This window comes from Equus asinus, chromosome 2 (genome assembly GCF_041296235.1).
Source record: "Equus asinus isolate D_3611 breed Donkey chromosome 2, EquAss-T2T_v2, whole genome shotgun sequence".
Classification (NCBI taxonomy): Eukaryota; Metazoa; Chordata; class Mammalia; order Perissodactyla; family Equidae; genus Equus; species Equus asinus.
Window position 1 is genome coordinate 123,603,034 of NC_091791.1, and position 13,648 is coordinate 123,616,681.

The following is a 13,648-nucleotide window of genomic DNA, read 5'->3' on the forward strand; positions in this document are numbered from 1 at the left end:
AACTATAGCATCATAAAATTAGAAGGCCTTATGATGGGTATATAAGTTATTCTTGGCAGATGATCAGGCTACTTAGAAGACTTTCTAGAAAGAGGATTCTACAACTTTCCAGGGTAAATCATTCTAATCTTAAACACCCTTAACTTCAAAATCTTTGATTTTTCTAATCTAAATTTCTCCTGTTGCTTTTTCCCTCTGGAGATGAGAAAAGAACAGGCACTAACCTCATTATGATAGCGTCTCATCTACTTGAAAACCATTGTCACCCCTTAGCCTTCATTTTTCTAAGCTCAACGGCAATTAGGCAAGAAAAAGGAATAAAAGGAATCCAAATAGGGAGGGAAGAAGTGAAACTCTCACTGTTTGCAGACGACATGATCTTATATATAGAAAACCCCAAAGAATCCACTGGAAAACTCTTAGAAGTAATGAACAACTACAGCAAAGTTGCAGGGTATAAAATCAATTTACATAAATCAGTAGCATTTCTATACTCTAATAACGAGCTAACAGAAAAAGAACTCAAGAACACAATACCATTCACAATCACAACAAAAAGAATAAAATACCTTGGGGTAAATTTAACTAAGGAAGTGAAGGACCTATATAATGAAAATTACAAGGCCTTTCTGAGAGAATTGGATGACGACATAAGGAGATGGAAAGAGATTCCATGTACATGAATTGGAAGAAGAAACATAGTTAAAATGTCCATTCTACCTAAAGCAATCTACAGATTCAACGCCATCCCAATCAGAATCCCAATGACATTCTTTACAGAATTAGAACAAAGAATCCTAAAATTCATATGGGGCAACAAAAGACCCCGAATTGCTAAAGCAATCCTGAGAAAAAAGAACAAAACGGGAGGCATCACAATCCCTGACTTCAAAGCATACTACAAAGCTACAGTAATCAAAACAGCGTGGTGCTGGTACAGAACAGGTGCACAGATCAATGGAACAGAATTGAAAGCCCAGAAAGAAAACCACCCATCTATGGACAGCTTATCTTCGACAAAGGAGCTGAGGGCATACAATGGAGAAAAGAAAGTCTTTTCAACAAATGGTGCTGGGAAAACTGGAAAGCCATATGTAAAAGAATGAAAATTGACCATTCTTTTTCACCATTCACGAAAATAAACTCAGAATGGATCAAAGACTAAAGGTAAGACCTGAAACCATAAGGCTTCTAGAGGAAAACGTAGGCAGTACACTCTTTGACATCAGTATTAAAAGGATCTTTTCGGACACCATGTCTTCTCAGAGAAGGGAAACAATAGAAAGAATAAACAAATGGGACTTCATCAGACTAAAGAGCTTCTTCAAGGCAAATGAAAACAGGATTGAAACAAAAAAACAACCCACTAACTGGGAAAAAACAAGTCATATATCTGACAAAGGCTTAATATCCATAATATATAAAGAACTCTCACAACTCAACAACAAAAAAATCAAACAACCCGGTCAAAAAATGGGCAGGAGACATGAACAGACATTTCTCCAAAGAAGATATATGAATGGCCAATAGGCACATGAAAAGATGTTCATCATTGCTGATCATCAGGGAAATGCAATCAAAACTACATTAAGATATCACCTTACACCCATTAGAATGACAAAAATATCTAAAACAAATAGTAACAAATGTTGGAGAGGTTGTGGAGAAAAAGGAATCCTCATACACTGCTGGTGGGAACGCAAACTGGTGCAGCCACTATGGAAAACAGTATGGAGATTCCTCAAAAAAATTAAAAATAGAACTATCATACGACCCAGCTATTCCACTACTGGGTATCTATCCAAAGAACTTGAAGTCAGCAATTCCAAAAGTCCCGTGCACCCCAATGTTTATTGCAGCATTATTTACAATAGCCAAGACGTGGAAGCAACCTAAGTGCCCATCAACAGATGAATGGATAAAGAAGATGTGGTATATATATATATATCTATATATACTGGAATACTACTCAGCTGTAAAACAGAACAAATCATTCCATTTGCAACAACATGGATGGACCTTGAGGGTATTATGTTGAGTGAAATAAGCCAGATAGAGAAAGAAAATCTCTGTATGACTCCACTCACATGAGGAATTTAAACCTGTGGACTAAGAGAACGGATTAGTGGCTACCAGGGGAAAGGTGGGGTGGGGGGAGGGCACAAAGGGTGAAGGGGTGCACCTACAACACGAATGACAAACATTAGTGTACAACTGAAATTTCACAAGATTGTAACCTATCATTAACTCAATAAAAAAATTTTAAAAAATAGTTAATATATAACTGAACATGGTTCTATACATGCAGGCTTCTCAAACATTAGAATTGAGACCCAACCTTCTATAAATTAAAAGTTACAGTACTTTCCATGCTGTGGAGTCTACACTTATTGCCTCTTAGTTAAATTAAACCAATTATCTATCATTATAGTTGACAAATTATGGCTACACGTATGGCCCCAAATTTAGAAAGAATGAATTAACAAATAATTACTTACCTGATCTGTCCTTGAGGGAAAGTCTTTTCTCCTAGATTGCAGAGAAGAAACTGCTTTTTGCTTTCTGGTTTGCCTCTATCTCTTCTGCTTTGATAGAAATTGTGATCACCATAAAGAAAAATAAAAATAGAAAACATTTTACACAACAATTCTAGTAACACATGAAGCAAAGGAAAGTAGAATCTATTTACAAATTTCATATGAGCTTTTTCTTTTACTTAGTGATATCACAGAGGAATTCACAACAGGCAGCAGAAACTTCAACCTTTTTTTTAAGTCCTAGGAAACTATTTATTGTTAACACTTCCAAATACAAGGCTAGAAGTGGGATTAGTAAGGAAATAGAGGGGCCAACCTAGTGGCGTGGTGGTTAAGTTCCTGTGCTCTGCTTCAGCGGCTCAGGGTTTACTGGTTTGGATCCTGGGCACAGACCTACACACCACTCACGAAGCCATGCTGAGGTGTCATCCCACATAGAAGAACTAGAAGGACTTGTAACTAGGATATACAACTATGTATTGGGGCTTCGGGGAGAGAAAAAAAAAGAAAAAGTTAGCTCAGGGCCAATCTTCCTCACCAAGAAAAAATGTTATTTTTTTATCTTTTAATTTTATTAAAAGATTATTGCATGGGAGGAAAAAAATCCTTTAAACAGGACAGCAAGGAATTATAGTTTTTTCATGATAAAAGTTACTTTCTGTGTTCTGTCTCCAACAAAAAAAAATTTACCTGCAACATTATGGATCAAGGGCTAACAAGGATTGTCATTTCTATAAGGTGGGAGACTTCATGAGAAAGAAGGGGAAAAAGTAGCATACACTATGATATATCTTCCACTTTAAATCATTTTCCCAAAGAGTTTTACCTTATATGGCACTAAGACAGAAGATCAAAGCAATGGTTCAGAACATCTTAATTACGTAAATGTGGCATATATGAATAATATAAATTTTTATATCAAGCCAATTTTCAGAATGCACAATCAATCCCTCAGAAGTCTATGGTCTTTCTGTAGTCATACAAATAATGAACATGAACGGTTTAATAATAGTACAATTCCGCAACTAAAAAACATCCAAAATTTATCTACCTTCAAATTTGATCATGCTACTTCTTCATTTTTCTGGTTCATTTTTAGTCAGATAAATGAAAGATCAAACTTTCTTCTTTACATAAAAATAATCATAGAATCATAAAAAGAAAGAAATTTAGAGGTAGACATTTAGAGGTAGAAAATTAGAGGCAGAAAGAAATTTAGAGAACTTCTAGATGGAATAAGTTCAACACTCTCTAAATCAGAGACATTCATTCACTTAAGTTATAGAATGAATTAGAGGTGGATCCCTGGAATCCAGAATGCTTTTCCCACTACACAATGATTCCTCAAATTTATTGAGGCACAACTTTGTGTATACATGTGAGGCAGTGAGGCACCAGGATTGAACCTGAGGTCTCTGAATTAGACTGTCCAAGTTTGAATTTTGGTTTCTCCATTTACTAGCTGTGTGATCTTGAGCCAGTTACTTAACCTCTCTGTGCCTCAGTTTTCTCATCTATACAATGAGATAACCATACCTTCCAAGTAGGGTTGTCATGAAAAAATTGATACATACAAAGCACATAGAATGGTGTCTGACATATCGTAAGCATTTAATAAATGTTCGCCGTTATTAGGATTCTATCAATAAACACATGGACATGTACTTGCTAAGTTTTAAAATAGCCTAGTCATACTAGAATTGGAATACTGTGTCATTTTTATGTTTTAAAATATATATAACCACTGATATTTTATTTTGGCACATACATTACGTAGCCAAAATAATTGTTTTGTTACCACACAAAGATGGGGTTCTCCTACCTGATGCGCATAAAAACGCCAGCTAGATTGATCTGCAAGGAGACAGGAGGCATATGCTCTCAGATCTGTCTCCCTGATCCAGGGCTGGGGGCAAAATTTACAGAACGAAGGGCAAGGGTGGTCTGAATTGTGGAGACAGATGATTGGAGATAAGGAGAAGTGAGGTAATTGATGATCTGCGCAAGCACAGTCAAACTTCATGGCTCTTTATAGGACACCTGTTCACAAAATGGCGGTGTCAGCGTGATCTGAGGGTGGAGTTTTCAGCTTGACATCAAAAGGGTCACTTACTGGGCATTACACAGGTGGTCTCAATTGGTCTGAACTAGACAAGGGGTCTCAGTTCCTGAAAAATAACTTTCAATTACTGTTGATAAGATGGGGTCAGTTTGGACCAGCCTTAGAGGGCCTGTGGTTACAGTTTCCTCATCAAGTACATGCAAAATTCCAAATATTAAACACAGAATAAAGCTCACTTAATTTGAATACCATTCACTTTGTAATTATTTGAGCCCAGTGGTATACTCAGAATTTGACACCCAGAGGGATCTTTTTTTTTTTTTTAAAAGTTTATTTTTTTCCTTTTTCTCCCCAAAGCCCCCCAGTACATAGTTGTATATTCTTAGTTGTGGGTCCTTCCAGTTGTGGCATGTGGGACGCTGCCTCAACATGGGCTGACCAGTGGTGCCATGTCCCCGTCCAGGATTCAAACTGGCGAAACCCTGAGCCACGACATCGGAGTGCGAGAACTTAACCACTCTGCCACAGGGCTGGCCTCTCATTTTTTTTTTAACATCCCTTCCTCTATGTGACAAAATTATTTTCAATAACAATCATAAAATGAATAATAATGGCCAGGAAAGAAACTGAAAATTCTTTCATTCAACCCTGCTTATATGCCAATATAAAATAAATATTATAATACAAAAAAGGAAAAATGTAATGGAATTAATGTTTTTTGAAAAAAGGAAAAATTTAAACCTACACATTGGTCTGCTGAAATACTAACTAACATTACACCTCCCATTCTCTTGATTCGTTCTTTAGTTTTGAAGCAAACATTAACAATTCGAGAGTAAATTTCAAAGTCAAAAGATATTATTTGAACTCAATTATTCAAAAGAATAATTTCACATATAAACTAAAATTTGTACTTACCAACAAAAAATATTACACCTCAAAGTTTGCACTTTGTTTCACTCTTAAATTTTACATATAAATGAAAACTCTTAGGTGGTAACACAGAATGACAACATTGAATTAATCAAGTTCTGTTTTTTCATCCTTACAATTGCTGTGCTACCATTGTTTATTAAGGATCTAAATTTAAACACAGGGATATGGACCAAAGGAGTTGTAGACATGAACTGCACCCAAAGCCTTGAATTACCCTGAATTTTTATGAATTTACTCAGAAAAATACCTGTATAACTGAGTCTATGTTTAGTGAAGCCCAATTGTATAAATAGGAGTTCTCTGAACTAACTTCCACATAGAGTATAATATTTACTAAAGGATAAATAACTAAGAAGTGAGAATTTGAAGCTCGCATATACATTACTAAAACTTAACAGTAACTACAAAAATTGTTTAGAATCTACACTCATAAGAGATTTTTCAGGGAGGAGTATTTTATAACCAACACTGTTCAGAATTTCTGGTACATAAAAATTACTGGTAATAAAAAGCAGATAGAGGGGCCAGCCCAGGGGCAAAGTGGCTAAGTTCACATGCTCCACTTTGGCCACCTGGGGATCATGGGTTCGGATCCAGCGTGTGGATGTGCACACCACTCATCACAAACAATACTGTGGCGGCATCCCATATACAAAATGGAAAGGGACCGGCATGGATGTTAGCTCAGGGACAATCTTCCTCAAGCAAAAAGAGGAAGATTGGCAACAGATGTTAGCTCAGGGCCAGTCTTCCTCACACACACACACAAAAAGCAGATAGTGGGTTTTAGTGGGTTTATTATAGTTTAAATTCTCTACAGACAATGAGAATTTGTATTGCCTACACCCAAAGTGATGCTCTCATTGCCCCACTCTTGATGTACCACTGCTCAAGGTGAAATCTGCCACGGAGGTACTATCCTTGAAGATGGGCTTGCTGCATTAAGCATATTTAACCTACTTATGAGAAAACCTTTTAAAACGTGTATTAACCGAGCATCTACTGAGCACATGATACTGTGCTTTGTTTTATCCACAGACTGTATGTCCATGAATTTTGCTAATTACAAATCATTTATTCATTAAAACCATCTCAGCAGAACTTTTTTAAAAAGCCATTTTGTCAGCAGTTATTGTGTACACTTAAATTTTTAAATAAACATCACACAAAATCACATATATTCTATTTCTCAGGCTTTTCACTAACTCAGATTGGCTTTCTCTCTGTGTTCCAAATAAATGAGGTTGTATTATAAATCAACATTTAGAAGAGGTTTTAAAATATTAACATTTACATAACCATTAACAACTTAAGATCTCTTGGTATTATTTAATTTTCATATGTTCTACTTTTACAAGCAGCTACCTCAAGAGAAGAAATTTTAACTTTGATCTCTCTCTTTTTCAGACATCCGCAGGATCAACATAATCTCCCATCTTGCCCTCTCATAATCCTGCGGCTGCATACATGCACAAATTTTCTGATTATGTGATTCTGGGACTCTTGAAAAGACAGTCTTTCTAACTAAAAGAAAACCTGACTTACCTAAAAAGGCATTTTGGTATGGGATATCATGCCAATTACAGCCACATTAAAAGCAGGTATATCTGGCAAGAAAGTGACACAGAAGGCTTAAATCCACAGTTAATTTCTTTGACTTCTGCTTCATAGGTCCTATTTTCCCATTGCTTTGGGGCTATTTCAGCCACAAAATTCCCTCTCATTAATCACCTGCAGTCTATTGAAGCAAGACCTGTTCTATTTATAGCTCCAGTAGTCCTCATCTCTCCTATTGATAAGACTCACCTGGGGGCAGTTAAAAATCACAGGCCACTTTCCTGTAGATTAGATTTTAATGGGTTTGAGGTGAGGCTCCAGAATCTGACTTTAAATAAGTGTCCTCAAGTGATTCTTACAGGCAAGTTTAAGAGCACGCTAAAGAGGCCTGCCAGAGATCTTCACAGTTCCTCTAGATTGATTAGCCTCAAGGGCTAATCCTCCTCTGGGTGTTGAGCCTTCGAGTATTTGAAAACAAGAGCAGCACCAGTTTGGAGTATGCAGAATGCATCTTGTCTACACCTCTGATTTAGGTTTTCAACACCCTCAAGAATATATCAAAGATTTTAGTTTGGGTATGCGCTGTGAAGTAGGACACCACCAAGGGGCAGCATAGAGTTGACAAATTATACACGTTTTGGGATTTTTGACTTCACACTACCACATAAAATGGTTGCAGCTACATTTTCCATGAACTCAGATTACAAAAAAAAGAGCAGCACATTTAAAAGACACAGGTGAAAGATGTTAACGTGTAATTTCCACATAGTTCTCTCTCTCTAAAGGGTCTTTATAGACAGCCATTACAGGAAAAAGTTCCCTAAGTAGCATTGCACCTGAATCCAAAAACTATTAGACTGCAAAGATTTCAGGTAAACGGAAGTGGTGTTTTGATTTCTCTGTCCGCAAGTTTCAAAATACTCATCCTACTTTTTTTTTTTTAAAGATTGGCACTTGAGCTAACAACTGTTGCCAATCTATTTTTTTTTCTTTCTGCTTTTTCTCCCCAAATCCCCCCAGTACGTAGTTGCATATTTTAGCTGTGGGTCCTTCTAGTTGTGGCACGGGGGACGCCGCTTCAGCATGGCCTGACAAGCGGTGCCATGTCCGCGCCCAGGATCCGAACCAGCGAAACCCTGGGCCAGCGCAGTGGAGCGTGAGAACTTAACCACTTGGCCACGGGGTCAGCCCCGATCTGACTCTTTTAACTAGCATTGTAACTGGATACTTTTCAGTGGTTTTAGTCAAATCTTTAGATTTCTACTAAGTGGTGAAAAAAGGGGGTAGATAACCTGGGCAAGCTATGCCAAGCTTTATTTTTTACACTTTTTCAAGTGTAGCTGAAATGTTGCTACCGCCTGTCAGAAAACTATACCCCTCCCCATCCCATCCATCCTCCCAAGTATTCTTGATCTAGCCCCACTTTCTCCTTTCCAGTCCACATTTCTTCCTTCTAGAAATGTAGAAGAGAAATCCTCTGGCAACCCACATAGCTTCTACAAATATTACCTCCAACAGCTTTTTTCCCTCTGAAATACCACCATTAGAGTTGGGTAAGAAATACTGAAAGATGAGGCAGGGCCTGAAGAAGAAATTTTACTTATTTCTCAGCTTGCCAAAATTAGATACTTACTCCCTATCTAGATATTCCTGTGTCTAAGAAAAAGTATGACCCAAGTCCCTGGGGCAATTCTGAGACCTAGGTTTTGAAGTCCTTCAACGCTACAGTTTCCGTCTTTTAGCTAGAAAAGCTGGGGTGGGAAGAGGAGGCAAGAACGACAAAGACATTCCTAGGAAACCAAATGGGTCTAACCAAAACACCTCACAAAAAAACAAAACAAACAGCAAAAAAAAAAAAAATGCGTTAGAAGAGGTATGAGAACAGAAATCAAGGCTGTCTGCAGAGCCAAAGGTCACCCTAGAACTTAGTGCTCTAGAAAGGAAGGTTTCTAATTTTTCCAAGTATTTTAACAAAAATGTCAAGACCCTATAGGAAAAAGGCTATATTTTTAGCATTAATTGACGGAGACTACAAATAAAAGCTACCATGAATCCAGAAGCTGCTTACGTGACTCTATTCCATTGCTCACGGCAGCACCTGCAGACGCTAGAATGAGCTGTCCACACACACGTGAGGGCTTGTTCCTAACCTCCAGAGAGCACTTGCGGGGGCGCCCCGAGTCCTCGCCGCTCCACTAGGCCGCTCGCTAACGAAGAGCCGCGCTCCTGGAACGAGACGAGCCCTCTCAGCGGGCTCGAGATCATTCCAAGGGGCGAAATCTTAGTCTTTTTATGTATAAAACACAAATATACATACGGTACAGAAGCAACTATACGGTATATATCAATGATATCAGAATTTCATGGGGGGGAGGTGCGATTAGTGAACAAAATGTCTAAAAAGGCTGAAGAAAGCGATAACGGAAAGAAAAATAAAGGTCGAGCAACACTGTCCTACAAAGTCCCTGAACTGAGACTATCAAATGAAGGTCTGGACGGGTGTTTTTCTCCCAGACAGGACACTGAGGGTCAGGGGTCTCTGATTCTGGTAGGATGTCGGCCGGAACGAGGTGTTTTCCCCTCAGTGGCCTCAAAACGCAAAGGGTAAGGCCTGCGGTCAGCTCCTGAGGGCCGTGTGCGGACGCAACGAAGGACTGGCAAAGAGCTCTGGAAACTGCAAGCCGCCGCACCAACGCCAGAGGAGGTTTCTATTCTAGGTTGTACGAAATCCCCCGGGTGGGGCCCCCTCGGCCTCCGCACTTGTTGCTTCTCTGCCCCGCCCGCCTCCACCTCAGACCTTCCCTTCGCGACCCCCTCCTCTCTCCGCACGCGCACACGCGACCCTCCGACCCGGCCCCGAGACCCCCTCACCCACACCACGAAGCCGGCGCGCTCCGCTCGGGCCCCGGTGGCGGCCGACTCCCCGCCCCCTGCCCGGCTCCCGCCACCAGCCCTGCCCGCCAGGGCCGCCGTTTCCTAGACAGCCGCGCGGCCCCTCCGCAGCCTCCCGCGCGCGCGGACGGCGGGAGGCGAGGGCGCAGGCGCGGCCCCAGGCAAGCTGGCGGCGCGAGGTCGCGCGCGCGCCCCGAGCGCGCCCCCGAGCGCGGTGGGCGGAGGGGCGGAGGGAGCGGTGGGGCCGCGAGGGGGCGGGGAGGGGGCGCAGAGGGGAGCCTCCGGAGCGCGAGCCGCGGCCAGTGCCGCTGCAGAGCCGAGCGAATCCCGAGCCCCGGCAGCAGGTATGTGTCCTCGCAGCCGGCAGTGGCTGGGGCTTCCCCTGCCTCACTGCCCGGGTCCTGTGGCCGGGGCCGGGGTGGGGGCCGGTCAGGGTTTGCAGGGTGCGTGCCCTGGAGGGCTGGGATCTTACCACTGACCTTCATCCCGCTTGGCCGCGGGAGCAAGGCGAGGGTGCGTGGGGCAGCCCAGGGCTTCAGCTCCAGCCTGGGGAATCTGCTTCTTGTCACATGCCTCTTATTTATTTTTGCAAACTGCCCTGGTTCAGGTCCAGCTGCAGATGCCTTACCTCCCATTCTTTGCCTCCGTATGCCATCTTGCATTTATTAATAAAACATGCAACCTGCGGGGGGGAGGAAGGGGTATTGCTGCTGAGGGGAATCCCATTGCAGTATAACAAGCGGGCGCTTATTTTCGCTTTGCAGGCGTGGTATTGAGGTGGAAATCCCACACCGTGGGGAATTGTGGCTTGGTTGATAGTGACCACTTCCTAGTGGGCTTCTCCCATTTGTCAAGAGGCACCACAGCGGCGGGATGGACTGTCAGGAAAGGATGGTGGGTTTTCACTGTCAGGCCAGAATCCCCATCAGGGGACAGGTGCAAGCTACAGCGGACAGTTCTTTGCTTGCTAACTTGCCAGGGAGGCTTAAACCCAGAAAATTGTTTCCCTTGATTGCCGAGAGGAGGCCTTGAACAGAATCTCTGAGACTTGCCTCCTCAAACTCATTAAGGTTTTGCATCTGAAGATGACTAAAGCTTGCCACCTGTTAGAAGTCAGACCCCATGAAATCTCCCAAAATCTAGCCCACCAATCCCTGTTTCAGTCACTAAAACTGAGATAGTGATAGGCCCATATTGGTTCTCTTCATCTTCTTTAATACTGCTTGGCTTTTGTTTCTTTTAAAATAAAACCTACTGTCATTTGATGCTCCATATATTATAGACTGAAGCTACATGACTTGTTTATATTCCATACACTTATAATACCATATCCTAAAGACTGAATTTCTCTTCAATGTATATGTTACCTATTTCCCTAGCTTTTCACCTTGCTTCAAGCAACAGTCCAAAAAGTGGGATGTATGTAACTGATCACCATTTTTTTTTTCTTTCTCAAAATATTGTGATGAAAAGAATAGTAAAACCTATAAGCATAGAATGAAAATGGTTATCACAAGATGTTGGGATATGGCAGCAGGACTGTAATTGCTTCCAAAATATAGTTAGAGTGCCATATCTCATCATTAAAACGACACATTTCTTAAAAGCTCATATGTGCTAGGCACTGAGCTAAAAGCTGTTTGTATATGATCTCATTTAATCCTTACAACCAGCCTGTTATCTCTATGTTGGAGATGAAGCAGCTAAGACTTCGAAAGGTTAGCTAACTTGCCCAAGGTCATACAGTCAGGGACAGGATAAGGATGCAAACTCAAGTGCATCCGGTTGCTGGGAGGGGGGAGGCCTTGAGAGTAGCCTTTAACCCTGGTGTTGCTGTTCCATCTCCATTTTCATTAAGATCAAGCTTATGCATGAGCATAGAGGCTTGAATCCAATTTTCCATTTCACAGATTCCACACCAACCTTTGTAGCCTTCCAGTAAGAGAAACTGTTGTTTTGGAATGGGTCTTTGTGGAATTCTTTGAGGTGGCACTGACCTTATAAAAAATGGGGCCAAGACGTGATTCTGTTTAACTCTACCAAGCAGCAGTTAAGTTCAAAAAGTTGTTTCCTTTCAGATTTAAATCTATAAAATGTATGCACATCAAGTAGACCGAATCACTCATGTTTTTCATTATTGTATCCCACTCAATTCTTCTTGCCACCCTGCACACTATCTTCTGGTCTCATTGCCAGTCATAAGAACAACATTGGTGTGAGTGCCTTAATGGGCTGAAGGCATCCATATCAGCCGTTGACCATATTCCAGTCTCTCAGATTGTAGCAGTTATTCATTTGAAAGTCTTGGAATTTGTGCACTCAACTATAGGTGTATATTTAATCTTTTTTTGCAAGTACATTATTATAATCCAGATATTGGCTTTTGTTACACATTCCTCGCAGTTCTCCTAGACTTAGAAATTGCTGCAGTTGCATCAATGGAAAATTCACCCAGTGGGGCTACAAACTTGTATACTCAGGTCACATATTTGAGATGATGGTGAGAAAGATATAGGAAAGTCTAAGGGATTTACTGAAAATCATATCCCATGGAAGTTAACAGCTTTTAATTATAAACTGATGAATATTATTAGGTAGGAAGTATAAGACGCTCTTATAAACTCTGTTTTCTTCCTTGGGCGATATGACTGGTTTTAGAACACCATATGTTACTTTTTTCATTATACTGTGTTCTGTTGACAGTAAAGCAATTTGTATAGCCATTTTGCCTCACGGAAAACACTCGGTTTTGGAAGAGTGCATTCCCCAGTGCTTATGGAGATGCTGAGATGGAGTCTTTCTGCCCTGGGGATTTCCAGTCTATGATCAGATAAACTCAAAATGAGTTTTGATGTTACTGGGAAAGAAGCAGAAAGCAAAGGGAGCTATTGCTAGATTTTGGGGGGAGGAAATGGTTTTTCCTATGTGGAGCATTACTATCTTCAGTCAGAAATCTCATGATTAAAAAGCATCCAAGAAGTAGACTAGTCTACTCTCTTCCCTTCAAGCAGAATTTTATTTAATGCAGAGCTGAGCACCATTTTTGGTGCAATGGTCAATTGGAGGAATGTAAAAATGTTTCTGGACTACATTTCTTTTTTCTCAAACCATATACTTAAATTGGGAAAAGCCAGATGGGCAACTATGGATGCTTAAGCATTATTTTTTTATTGCATCTTTTCTTTTTTTTTTTTTTGGAGGTAGTGGGGAGGAAAATTTTTGCAAGCTATTTAACTAGCATGCATTGCAGTGACTGATAATGAGCACATTTTAATGCATTGTTGAGTAAGACATTGGGAACTGGCATATTAACCTTTCCTTGACAGACCTTGTAAGCTACTTAGTTATGAAATGAATTTTTTCTTGTAGTATTTCTTAACTTAGAATTCTTGTTTGTTTGTTTGTTTATTTGTTTTTGAGGAAGATTAGCCCTGACGATTAACTTAGAGTTCTTTAAAGTGAGATTTTTTTTTAATTAATTAATTCTTTTTGGTGGGTAAGACTGGCCCTAAGCTAACATCTGTTGCCAATCTTCCTCTTTTTGCTTGAGGAAGATTGTCCCTGAGCTAACATCTGTGCCAGTCTTCCTCTATTTTGTATGTGGGATGCCTGCATAGCATGGCTTGTTGAGCGGTGTTTAGGCCCATGCTCGGGATCCAACTGT

The 13,648-nt window shown here is 40.6% G+C and overlaps 2 protein-coding genes across 23 annotated transcripts in view; one reads left to right on the forward strand and one right to left on the reverse strand.

Annotated features, from left to right (window-relative positions):
• NRG4 (neuregulin 4) overlaps nt 1-10,589 on the reverse strand; it is a 122,979-nt gene extending 112,390 nt beyond the window's left edge. The window contains exons 1-3 of one of the 19 annotated variants that reach the window (XM_044764101.2): nt 9,968-10,105; nt 9,161-9,318; nt 2,499-2,582 (exon numbers count right to left, since the gene is read on the reverse strand). The gene's annotated coding sequence lies outside the window, so the exon portion shown is untranslated. Of the gene's footprint in view, nt 1-2,498; nt 2,586-2,853; nt 2,986-7,080; nt 7,143-9,160; nt 9,614-9,963; nt 10,106-10,456 lie in introns of those variants that run through there. The other 18 variants (XM_070504405.1, XM_044764099.2, XM_044764136.2 and 15 more) reach the window with 18 other exon arrangements.
• The window catches only part of TMEM266 (transmembrane protein 266), a 134,908-nt gene continuing 131,461 nt past the window's right edge, over nt 10,202-13,648 (forward strand). For all 4 annotated transcript variants that reach the window (XM_044764080.2, XM_014856451.3, XM_014856450.3 and 1 more), the window contains exon 1: nt 10,202-10,328. The gene's annotated coding sequence lies outside the window, so the exon portion shown is untranslated. The remainder of the gene's footprint in view (nt 10,329-13,648) is intronic.